General features: G+C 37.1%; 1 pseudogene; it reads right to left on the bottom strand.

Moving 5' to 3' along the window:
* Positions 1 to 7,044: 7,044 nt before the first annotated feature.
* Positions 7,045 to 7,551, bottom strand: LOC138155161 (small ribosomal subunit protein uS9-like; annotated as a pseudogene).
* Positions 7,552 to 13,553: the final 6,002 nt, after the last annotated feature.

Below are 13,553 nucleotides of genomic sequence, written 5' to 3' on the forward strand. Positions count from 1 at the left end.
CTAAAGAACTGGGTATTAATTGACTGAATAGTTTTGTAGGTTCAGTGAAATGATGATAGAAGAGGCTTCATCTCTTGCTTGGATAGAATTGGTTTATCATTGGAGAAAGGAATTGATCCATTCAGTGTGCAGGGATGGGGTTGTCTGTCAACTATATGGAGAGTTGGCCTTATGCAGGCAATTCTATGATTTCCCCTGAAATACTAACCCAAGAGGAAGGTGCTTGGGACAGGGATGGTATCATTATAGCTGGGATGGTGTCAATCTCTCTTTACTTTCTTTCCTTTTAAAATTTTATTTCCTCTCTTCTTGTCTTTTTTCCTCCTTTTCCTCTCTTCTTCACTTTCTTTTCTTCCCTCTTCCCTTCTCATTTCCACAAAACTTTCGCAAGGGTGTTGACAACTGTTTTAATAGTTACTATGCACTAACCTTAAGTTTCATAGGAAGGAACTAAATCCCAGGTGTCCCATAGCTGGCCTGTTGTCCAGAATATGTCAACTCAATGATTGTCGCAAGATAGCATCCTCAGGCCTCTTTTTGATATTCCAATTGTTTTAGCCTCTGAGCAATAGGATAAAAGACCAGCTAGGATGCTATTCATCTCCCAGAGGGGATGGAAAGTGATTAAGCATTTATATAACAACTATCATACACCAGACCCTATGCTAAGGGCTTTACAAATATCTCATCTGACCCTCACAACAGCTCTTTGAGATAGGTGCTGTTATTATCCCAATTTAACAATTGGAGAAATTGAAGCAAACAGATTTAAGTGACTTGCCCAGGGTCCTTTAGTTAGTAAGGGTCTGAGGTCAGATATGAACTCAAGTGTTCCAGATGCCAGGCCTAGCACTCTATCCACTTCACCTCCTAACTAGCAACCTGGAGGTCAGAAGGTAGGAAGATTAGGAAGACCATAAATGTCAGATCTAGAAAAGAACTTAGAAATCATCTACTCCAAATTCCTTGTTTTAAAGAGAGGGAACCTGAGGCTGACATAGGTTACTATATTAAGTTTATTCTACTCTTATTTTGGCTCCTTTTGCTAGTTTCTGACTTGCAGTCAATAGCAGGACCTATTTGGTGGTTGGCATAGAGTTCACTACAATTCTCAGGAAAGCTCTTAGTGGAATTGAACTTAAAAACAGAGAAAACAGGCCAGAGACAAAAACCTACTAACAGTGTATATATCTAGTTAAGATGTAGCTAATGTCCCTATTTAGCATCTTCAAGCTTCTCACACTTACATCACAAACCTAGGAAGGAGCCTCAAGCGTTGAATTGCCTGCCAAATTCAAGGACATGGGAATGTGAATTATCAAACAAGCTGGGCATAAAAGGTGCTGAAATCATCCTTTTTGAATATTGCCAAAAAGCAGCTTGAGCTCCAAGGGTGCTAATTGGTGAAATATGTTTAGCTTCCTAATTCATTCTGAGCTTATGACCTGCTAACCAAAAGGTAAGAAGAATACCATAGGAGTCTAAAATACAGAGGGGGGTGAGAGTAAAAGGGAGTAGAGAGAAGAAAACATTTATCAAAAGGCCTTGTTTAAAGCTAGGTTACAGCAAGTGAGGCCTGTTTTATATGGGCCATGTGGTGCAGCAATTAGATTTGATGCCCGGAGAAATTTATTCTTATCTGCCAATTTTTATACTAGGTCTTTTAAAGAGGAAAATGGAATCCTGGTCATTTGCTCATGAAGTCAAAAAGTCTAACTAGTAGAATTAGATTTTTCATCATTGTCACCATCCTTTACATTGTGTGACCTTGTAAATGTTTGGGAAGTGCTTTCACATATACAGGACTCAGAACTGGGAGGCAACTTAGAGATCCCTGAAGTCAAATATCTTGCATCAAATGACATGTTAACAAATAATAATAAAATAGACCGTATTTATATAGAGCTTGAAGGTGTGTGAAACAATTACATCTGTTATTTCAACTGATCCTTAAAACAATCCTGTGAGATGGCTGCTATTATTATCCACATTTTATTGATGAGAAAACCAAGGTTTAGGGAGATTAATTACGTTGCCCAGGATTTTAGAACTCGGAAGTATTTAAGGCAAAATTTGAATTCAATACTTTTTGACTCCAGTTCCCATGTTCTTAAACTACCATACCACCTTTCTGCCTTTTTATTTCTTCATTTTATCCTCACACTTGTGGGAAAAAAGTATGATAAAATTATGTTCCTTTTTGCAGGTGAGGAAATTAAGGCACAAAAGATTATGGTTAAATGACTTGTTTTATGTCATAAGGCTGGTTAGTGAAAGAAATAGAATTAGAACTGAGCTATCCTCACTACTAGCCCAATATTCATATCATTGCACCACAGAGACCTAGATCCCATTTTGCCAAATGATGTGAGGAAAACTCTGCTTGATTTTAAAGGCTATAAACCACTAGAATGTATGCTTTGAAGGCAACTCCTTCACTGTAGATTTTTTAAAATGAGATTTATTGGGGGTTTTTTTTGTTTTTATAGATGATATATTTCTCGATATAACTCATATCCAGCCCAAAATTGAATCCTCCCCTTTAACAAAGAAAATCAGTTATGCAAAAAACAAGAGATTCAGCTGATCTGTCCAAAGTATGCAGAATTCTGCCCTGGTAGTCCCAGGTCTCTGTCAAGAGGAAGAAAGTGAGTTTCATTTTTTATCCTTCTCTGGTGGTTTTAAGGGGGAAAAAAATGCAGTCACTTCCTTGAGATAATTTATATCAGCAGTCCTGTGTGAAAGATGTGTGGCCAATTGGGACCTCCAGGTTTATGATTTGAATGAAAATACAGGGATTTGGGGGCTTAATTATCTAGATTACAATGTCTATATAAGATCTAAGTTGTTCAAATACAAATAGGAACTCAACTCAGTAGTGACAAAAACATTAGCAGTAGCAGTAGTAGTATTATCATGTATATTATTATAGTGTTGATTATAAATAACATATAGCTTGGTTGTTGAACCTTGATACTTTATTTAGGGGAAATATTTTCTCTTTTTTTTTGAGGGGGGAAGACAAGGCAATTGGGGTTAAGTGACTTGCCCAAGGTCACACAGCTAGTAAGCGTGTCAAGTGTCTGAGGTCAGATTTGAACTTGGGTCCTCCTGACTCCAGGGCTGGTGCTTTATTCACTGCATCACCTAGTTGTCCCAGAAATATTTTCTCTTAAGCAAAATATGAAAAGGTTCATAGAATCTCAAGGATGAAAAGGACATTAGAGGCTTTATAATTTACTCAACAGCACATATAACAAGTGATCATCCAACCTTTACTTGAAGGCCTTTAGGAAAGTGAAGCCTGCTACAGCCTAGAACAGGTTATTTACCTATCGGTCTACCTTAGTTGTTTTAAACCAAGACTAAATCTACTTCTTAGACCTTTCTACCCAGTCTTTATAATTCTACTTTTTGAGTTCAAGGTAAAACAGGATACTCCCTCCTCCACATAACAGCCCTTCAAATTACTGAGGACCGCTATCTTGTCTTCCCTTAATTTTACCTTCTCTAGGTTAAATACCCAGTTTCTTCAATGTGATCTTGTGGCATTTCACAATCTGAGTCATCTTGCTCTGAACTCTTTCTAGTTTAACAAAGTTCTTCCTAAAATATGATTCCTGGAACTGAATATATAAATTCATATGTGATCTGATCAGGATGGGGTACAGTGAGGCTGCCATTTCTATAATCTGTTAGGTTATATAATTAACCATTAGATTGTAAACCTCTTGATGGCAGAGATTTTCATTTGCTTCCTTTTGTATCCTTAGCACAGTGCCTGACACCTAACAGGCACTTAATAAATGTTTATTGATCGATTGATAATGCTAGACACTATGCATCTCTTAATAAAGGTCAAGGTCACATTAGCTATTTTGGCTGCAATACAATGATAATGAAAACAACAGCAATAGCAACTAGCACTTATGTAGTACTTTAAGGCTTGCAAAGCACTTTACAAATACTTTCTTATTTTATGCTCACAACAACCCTAGGAGGTAGGTGCCATTGTTATCACTATTTATACATGAAGAAACTGAGGCAGGCAACATTTAAGTGACTTGCCTAGGGTCAAATGGTTGAGAAGTATCTGAGAATAGCACACTGTAGACTCATATTCAATTCGCCATCCACTAAAACTTCCTAATTTTTTTTTCAGTTTAAATGGTATCTAGCCATTCTTCCCTCATCTTGTGCTTATGAAGCTGATTTTGTTTAATCCCGCATGAAAGATTTTTGCATTTACATCTATTATACTTCCTTATTACATTTGGTCCAGCATTCTAACCTGTAGAGATCTATCCAGATCCTGATTCTGTCTACCAGTGTGTAAGCTGTCACTGCAAGCTTTATGTCCTCAATAAAGTTGGTAAGCATATCACTATGCCTTTATTCTAGTCCCTGATAAAACCGTTAAATAGTGTAAGGTTAAGCTTGGGTCTCTAGTGTACTCCATTGATGTTCTCCTTATAAATTGACATCAAACCATTCAACCAGGTCCATAGTACTAGTCCACACAGCTTCATGTTATCCACAAGAATATCATAAGAAATATAAATTACTTTGCTAAAATCTGGGCAAACTATACTAATAGCATACTCCTGATCTACCAGACTAAAAGCCCTGACAAAATCTCCCATTTATTCTGTCTATATTTTGTTTGTGGATAGTTGACTGCATGTTATCTCCCCTATTAGACTGGGAGTTCCTTGGGAGCAGAGGCTGTTTTTGCCATTCTTCATATCCATAGTACTTTGCACAAGGCTTGGCACATAGTAGGCTTGTTGACTGACTGATTATTGACTGAAGAAATGTTAGTTTAGTATGACCTGCTCTTGATGAAGCCATACCGGCTCTTTGTGTTCATTACTTCATTTTCTAGATCTTCACTAAATAATATGCCCTGGAATCTCTAGACCTTCACAATATAATATGATATGATACGACACACTATGCTACGATATGATAAAATAATATATTATAATAATGTAATATAATATAATATAATATGACATGATATAATATATCCTAGATCTTTTCCAGGAATCAAATTCAAGCTCACCTATATGTAATTTGTAGACTCTATTGGGGAAAAAAGGGACACCCTTAACCCTTCTCCAGTCCCTATGGCACTTTTCCAATTTTCTGTTGTTTTTTCATAGATCATTGACAATTTCTCAAGAAGATACTCAAAGGTACATAATCTTCTTATTTCAATAGTTCAAGGATTTTTAATGTCATTAGTGAGGGTTATTCTCTACACTGTCACAGATTACAGTTACTCTGCTGCTATACTGTTCAATCATGGATAAATCACCTTAATTCTCTAGGTCTGTCTTCTCATCAATAAAATGGGGGTGAAGAAAGTTGGTTTTTTTAAACCTTAGGGAATTATATAAATATAAGCCACTCCTACTTTATTACTATTGCTATGAAGTTTTTTTTGTCTTTTGGTTGCTGAAAAAATTCAATAGCAATTGGCCAACCTTCTGGTCTCATCCTGGTAGTGTTGATTAATTGGATATTGTTGGCAAGATACTAAATTTTTTTTTTGCCTTTTGGAGGGCAATTGGAGTTAAGTAACTTGCCCAAGGTTACAAGACTAGTTTTTTTGTGTGGGTGTTAAGTGTCTGAGGCCGGAACTGAACTCTGGTCCTCCTGACTCTGGGCCAGCGCTTTACTCACTGCACCACCTAGCTGCCCCAAGATACTAAATTTAATTTAAACAATACAGTTGCTTTTTAAGGGTCTGGAACTGAGGAGGGGGAAGGCAAGATTCTTTTATTGGCATTAAAAGGGAGGACTTTTCCTTCTTAAATATTGGCATAGTTTATACCAAAGTTCCTAAGCTGATCTAAAATCTTAAATAAAGTAATTAAAATCTTTCAGTCATATTTAATCATATATTACTATTTTTCTAATAAATCTAGGATAATGATTTTCTGATTCCATATAAAAACACTTACACATTTAAGTTATAGTGATAAAAAAAATTGCTATAGGAATGGTTAGGCATCTACTACTAATCAAGGTTTGCACATTATTCTTTTCATGAGTCATGATGATGGTTCTGCTTAGGCCAGAGATGAACAGCAGTCATCAAGGCCATTTCCAGAGCATTGGCTGTCACTTCTGGATCCATTAACCTTGTCTGAATTTTGATTAGAGTGAAATTAGGACAGAGTCCATCTCCTGAAATATCTTAAGACTAGAATTAATTCCAGAACCTAGAACCTAAGAATGACACTAGGAATACAGGATTACTCTCAGGACCATGGGTGTGTATGTATATGTAAATGAATACTGCATATGAATTTATATGCATCTCTCTATATATACATATGACATCTATCGAAATTTATATGGAATGTGATTTAACAGAAAGTTCACTGTACCTGGAATGAGTAGAGACCTAGGTTCAAATCATGCCTTTAATACTAGCTAAGTAACCATAGGAAAGTCATTTAATGCCAGGTATAATGTTAGACATCTATGTAGATGGTCTAGAGACATCTATGTTCCCTGTCACCAGAGGCTGTGATCTAAGGCTAGCAGATGTCTTGAACTCATGACTTTTGAGTTGCAGTGATCTAAGCCAATCTGGAGTCTTGTACTAAGTTTAAAATTAATACAGTAAGATCTTAGAAACGGGGGACCACCAGGTTGCCTAAGGAGGGGCAAATCAATGCATGTAAGGAAAAAGATTAGGCGAAAGTTGGCATTAGGCCAAAGAGTACCACCGGCCCCTATATTTCTAGCCTGTAACAGATAGAAAGACTTAGTCTTTAAAAACAAAACAAAAAACCTTCCCCCTGAACTCAGTTTCCTCAGGTATAAAATGTAAATAATACCTATATTTACTTCAAAGACCAATATGAGAATCATTTATGTAATGTATATAAAGTGCTTCATAAGCTTCATACTGTGATACAAAAATTTAGATATTATTACCTACACACAGATTTCATTTCACCTATTTGTAAATATATGTATATACATAAGAAATAATACATCATTAATAAATAATGACAGGTGGTTTTTTTAATTAAACCTGAAAAGGTCATATACCAAATTTATTGCAAAAAGACCCACAATCCTAGCAGTTGCCTTATTGATCGGGTTTCTGGTAGTGAGCCCAGGCTCCAGGGCTGCCAAACTTCTTGGACTTGCAGTGACTAGAGTCAGCCACCAGCAGAGTTCGGTCATATTGGATAAGGATGTCTTTTATTTCTTTCTTGGAGGCCTCATCCACATACTTCTGGTAATAGAACACCAGGGCTTTGGAGATGGACTGGCGGATAGCATAAATCTGGGCCACGTGGCCTCCTCCTTTCACATGGACCCAGATATTGACTCCAGCAAAACGTTCTTGCCTAATAGGAGGGAAGGCTCAAGCAGCTTGTACTGCAGGGTGCGAGGCTCAATCATCTCCAGTGGTCGCCCATTCACCTTGGTCAGCCCATTGCCTCTCTTGCAATGAGTCACAGCAGTGGCTGTGTTCTTTCACCAGAAGACCTGGACAGACTGGAGTGGCCCCTTGGATGGCATGCTGCGGGCACGTGGTGGGGGCACAGAACCAGGCTGGAGGCACAGAAGGAGGAGGTGGCGGAGATGGCGGAAGCTGGAACCTGGAGCTCCTCACCTGCATGGAGCCGAAGCAGGAAAAGACAGGTAGGTTGGGAGTGAATAGAGTGCTGGGACTGGAATCAGGAGGACTCATCTTTCTGTGTTCAAATCTGCACTCAGACACTTACTAGCTGTGTGACCCTGGGCAAGTCATTTAACCCTGTTTTCCTCACTTTCCTCATCTATAAAATGAGCTGGAGAAGTAAATGGCAAACCATGCAAGTATCTCTGCCAAGAAAACTGAAAGGGGTCACAAAGAGTTGGACACAACTGAAAACACGACTGACCAGCAACAAAAAATAAACAAAATAATGCTAAAATGTAGAGGGAAGGAAAAGAAAGCAAAAATGAAATATAAGTTGATCTTGTTTGACTTTGATGAGTTTTCTTAGAGCTGCTCTCCATAAAACCTATGCATGAGTTGTGTCCCACTGATAATTTTAAGTTCTTGGTCTCTTTCTCAGACTTTCACATAGCTGGTCTTCATCTTTTTAAAATGGTCATAAGCAACAGCCCTCCTCTCAATGTCAAAGCTTCCAAGAAGAGTAATACCTTCTTTCCTACAGGTTTCTTCCTCTAGAATGGGGGTTCTCAACTTGGAATCCGGATAAGTGAGTTATTACTTTATCCGCATCAGCAAAGCAATGTTAGTATGGACTGTTGGAGAGGACATGGAAATATCCTCATTAGGTAGAAGCACACATGATAATGGTATTCATTAAACTCAGATTCTCTGTACCAATAAAGTCTGTCAGATAATGTTGGGCTAATGCCAATAGGAGCCCCTACTGGCTTCTCTGTTGGTTTCGCTTCCTTAGCAGCACTAGTTATAGAAACCTTAGGAACCCAGATATAAGTTCACAAGCTGCTGCAACTGGTATTGGAGTGACAGATGTAAGTGTAGAGGTGGAAGTCAAGGTAGGGGAAGGAGTTGGGACTTGAGAACTAACTGAAGCAGTTATAGCAGAATTTGACTGTTGAGTTGTAGTTGGTGATGGTGTTGAAGTTGTTGCTGCTTTGGGTTTTGTCACCATAACCACCACAAAGTTCTTCTCATAAATTTTCTATTCTTTGAGGGCAGTGTCATCATTCAGAATTTTGCCTGCACAAATTAAGTTTTGGCCTGATACTGGAAAGGCATCCCTTCTTTTTTGAGATTTAATCTTCTCTTTCAGTGCCTTAACTGGCTCCTTGGGGATGATGTTGATCTTGAAGGTCTATTGCTGGAGGGTCTTCAGAGTGATCTGCATGGTGTTCACTGCCTGTTGCTTGTCCCTAGCATGATTGGCAGCAATTGCCTTCTCCGCCAGGAAGTAACCAGTGGGAGTCCATCCTTAGAAGCTGATGATAGGTCTGGAATCCATTCAGTGAATCTGCTAGTTCATCAGAATCTGGTCGCCACAATCACCGCCTCACTTCTGCATCCCTTCCCCTGGCCCATGAAGCAAAATTGGTTAAGTATCCCTGCTCTAGAGACAACAATGGATAATAACTTTCCCTCTCTTTCTGAGCTTCTGTACTGGTTTATATTTCTTTTGAGCTGACCTATCTTTTTCCTTTTCATTTTTGTAGAATGATGATATCACTCTCATTCAATTGCCTTCAGTTTTCTCTCACACTGGGCATTAATGATAGATTCAGCAAATTATTTTTTAAAGGCAAGATTTATTTTGATACACCACGAACATAATGTATGTGAAGTTCATCACTCATGAATTAAAAGCAATTCAATTTCTTCCCAGGGACCAATTGTGTCTCTGAAACATCTTGATAATTCACAACATTCCAAACAAATACTAGCCCAGTAATTCAGCCCTTGTGTGAAATATTGCATGTATCTATTTAACATCTCAAAAAACTTGAACATTGGTATCTTTGTCCATTATAAAAGCAAATGAGGATCATGGGGTAATTAAGTACTTACTGATTTATTCTTGATTCCTAGATGGCATTTTGGCTGCTGCTGTCATCTTCATAAGACCTAGAGATGTTAAGTGTAGGTAGGTTTCAATTGTCACTCTAAGCAAATGATATGTGCTTTTTATAAACATACTAGATCTTTGACACTCGCTACTGAAGTATATGTCCAAATGTCTGCTGTAATGTGATGATATTCCAGTTCTGACTCACAGATACTTGAGTCAATAGAAGTGCTTCTGAGATAAGTGATTGAGGACTACAAAATCAAAGGTTGTCCATAACACTGAAAATCTTCCCCACAGACCATGGACCATCTTACATTCATATGTGAGCAGTACCAAAAAAAAAAAAGATGGGCTAGGCTAGCAAGATAAATGGAATAACAACAGCTAATCTCATAATTTCCACTGGTTCCTGTCCAATTTAAAGACTCTTTGAGGGGGGACCCCTGGCTTGTTTGAGTATACCTCCTGTGGCAAACATGTGAGGCTATGAATCACATAGGAGAGGTAAGCATGAATGGATTCATTCTGTGGAAGGAACAGATACATTATTGAGATTGCTAATCCAATAGAATATAATTACTAGTGTAGTTTACTACTGTGGCCTAGAGTGATAGGCATGGAGTAAGGAGAATCTGGATTCAAATTTCACCTCTATCACTTCCTGACTGTGTCAAAGTCACTTAACCTCTTTGTGCCTCAGGCAATTGTCTAGGAATTAGATACTAAATCATAGAAAGGTTATACTCTGCATAGGATGGAGAGATTGCCTACTCCCAATGTGTTCCACACATTTATAAAATTTGTGTATTTTCATTAAAAAAATATGATCTATCTAAAACCTCCATAAATGCTCTGTTATTTGATTTGCATTCTTTAAAAAAGGAAGCACTTTTGGGGGGTCAGACATCCTAGAGTACCAAATGTAGTGCATAAATTGTTTACCAATGTAGTAATGACTTCTTGTGCCACTAGAAGAATCTCCTTTTCTCTGTCCCTTCTCAGATGTATTTTCCTCATATATGCATCTGCAAAATACCAGAATATTTGTAACTTTCTTCTTGGGATTTTGTGACAATGCCTGTCTTGTAGCATAGGAACTGACTCTAGCCACCTACATACTAATTTATTATTAGAACCATAAGTCTCTCTACACAGGTACACATATGGTATTGTTTTTTTGTTTTTAAGGACTGAAGGTACTTTCAAAATAGACAGGAGAATGCAGGAAGTTTTGTTGTTGTTGTTATTTTAAATATACTTTTTTTTTTTCAAAATTTGCATTACCGCCTTCCACATTGCCCAAGCATATTTTATGGGTATGGGAGAGGAAGCCACATGGTGGCACTCTCGCACCTGAAAACTTACCTAAGGACTTCTCCATCCAGAAGAGACCATAATGTCAGTGGAGTGTGCAGGTATGACCTTTATACACTTTTAAATTCCTCCACATAATTCTATAGTTATCTCTGTGGTAAATAGCTAAGAAATCTACATATCTTGGCAGCATGCAGGCTGCTGCAAAATGTGAACAATTTGCAAAAGAGACTCTGGCTTTGAGAAGACAGAATCTTTGCTGAGCTACTCAGTCAGGGAAAGCCTAATTAAATGGATCTCGGCACAGTACTTGGGTTGAAAAAATATTCCTCCAAGCAATATGGACCTCCCACAGCCTAGGTTCTTCATCATATCAAAGAGGAAACCACCAGTATCTACAGATATCATGGATATGTACATGTTACTAAATTTGTTAAGCCATAAAGAACTCTATAAATTAGAGTTATATTATTTCTTAGAAAGAAGCAGGAATTAAGAGCAGTCATTTGAAAATCTTACTTGGGTCTACAGTCTTCCTATTGGATGAACTGCTCCCCTTCAGTTGAATGACAAAAGAGAACAAAAGACAGAAAAAGTTTTGTTCCACCAGGAAGAATTACTCAAACCAGAGGACAAATATGAACTCTAATATGTTAAAAGTAATAAAATCATGAAGCTTAAGGTAAACAAAATTTGATGTTCCCAAAATGAAAGTAGCAAGACCAGCTAGAGAGAACAAATAAATGGTGTAAGGGTCCAGGAGATGGAACTAAGTTCCCCCAATACCACAAGAGAAAAACAAAATACAAAAACAAAACAAAACAAAACCCAGATTAATCTCATCCCCTAAATGTAATTAATCAAAGCCAGAAAGTTCTGAATAGATGAAAGATAGCACCACATTTTACTAGATTTTATTTTTCTTTTAAATCTCCTATCTTGTTTTATTTCTTTAACTCAATTATTTTTAACTAGATAGATTTCTAATTTATAATATTAAAAAAATAGTTGTTTTTCTTTCTGCACCTCAATGCTGTGATCTCATTGACAGTATTCTGTCCACCAAAGCCTACTGAAGTTAATCCAGGAATTCATATCGTGTGTGATTTTTTGTTCATTTTTCCATATTCTTTGTCAGATCTACCCTAAATTCTGGCATTTTTTCCTATGTGTGTGTGTATATATATACAGAGAGAGATAGTAAACAATCATTCTATCCATCTGTTATCTTTTGTTCTCACTACATTACTGGCCCATTTTCCATTCTTATTATCTATTTCCTTAATACTATTTCTTGGGTCTGCAGCATCATTGAAATTTATTGTTTCCTATTTATGCCCACCATATCCTTCTTCATTGCCCTTTGGGTCAATTACCAATTGTACTCTTCTAAGATTTTATGCTCTATGATTTGGAATCATAAATTATCACCAGGAAAATATTTATGTGAATATATGTGTATGTGCATGTATGTATGTATGATGAGTAGGAGGAAGAGGAGAAGGAGGAGGAGCAGCTTAGTGTTAGTGTGGATAGAGTGCTGGGACAGAAGTCAGGAAGACTCATCTCCCTGGGTGGGAATATGGCTTCGGACACTTAACTAGCTGTGTGACCCTGGGCAAATCACTTAACCCTGTTTGACTCAGTTCCTCACCTGTAAAATGAGATGGAGAAAGAAATGGCAAACCACTCAAGTATCGTTGCCAGGAAAACCCCAAATGGCATCATGAAGAGTTGGACATGATTGAAATGACTGAGTAACAACAAGTACATGAATACACCCACATATGTACATGTACATATTTTAATTGTGGAAAATTTATGATTATGTTAAGTACTGTATGATTTCCCAAATGCAATCTAGTTAACTCTTTTCCTTCTACTTGATCCTAGGTCAAACAGATTTTTCATCTTCAGTGCTATCCCAGAAACATGACTTGGTTTATTTACTCAGTAAACTGGACATCCAAATGAATAGCACAGTTTGGACAGTAAGTATTTTTTCATCAATTTAGTTTTTCTTATATGGATTATTAGACAAATCCCTTAAATACTTCTGGATTCCATTTATAATGTTCCATAATATCCTAGGTTTTTGTGCAATTCATGAAATATCATCTGCAAATAGATGCATCCAGAGGACCCTGACATCTATAGAGAATGCTTTTATTTGGAATTTTTATAAGACTTTCTCCATGAAAATGGTGAACACCTTTGGAAAACATACATTTTCCTGTTTTCTGCTATGCTTGATGATCCTGATCAGAACATTGTCAACAAGAGTGACCTCTAAGATTTCATTTATCTCTCAGTCTTATATGATTCTAATATACTTATGATATTAATATCTTTATATATGCATTATATCCAATATGTTGGATGAAAACCTTTAAGGTTTTGTTTTGCTTTACTGAGTCAAATGACTTTTGTCACCAATGAAATATTAACAGTGCAGGATCTTGTGTTCTCTGTACCTTTTAGTTAGTTGTGCTACTATAAAGATTTAGCCCAATATAGAAAACACTTTATGGAAGCCTGACTAATCTCATAGTTTCATCTACTATGTCCTCCATACATATGTAGATCATTTTCACAAATCTTTTTTAAGGATAAAAGAGTAGTGAGTAGTCATTTGGATTCTCAAAATAACTTTTTAAGTGACAATGTCCTCTGTGATTCCTTTCT

This window comes from Petaurus breviceps, unplaced genomic scaffold, assembly GCF_028583685.1.
Source record: "Petaurus breviceps papuanus isolate PSGF00001 unplaced genomic scaffold, PetGlider_PUasm1.0 91133, whole genome shotgun sequence".
NCBI lineage: Eukaryota > Metazoa > Chordata > Mammalia > Diprotodontia > Petauridae > Petaurus > Petaurus breviceps.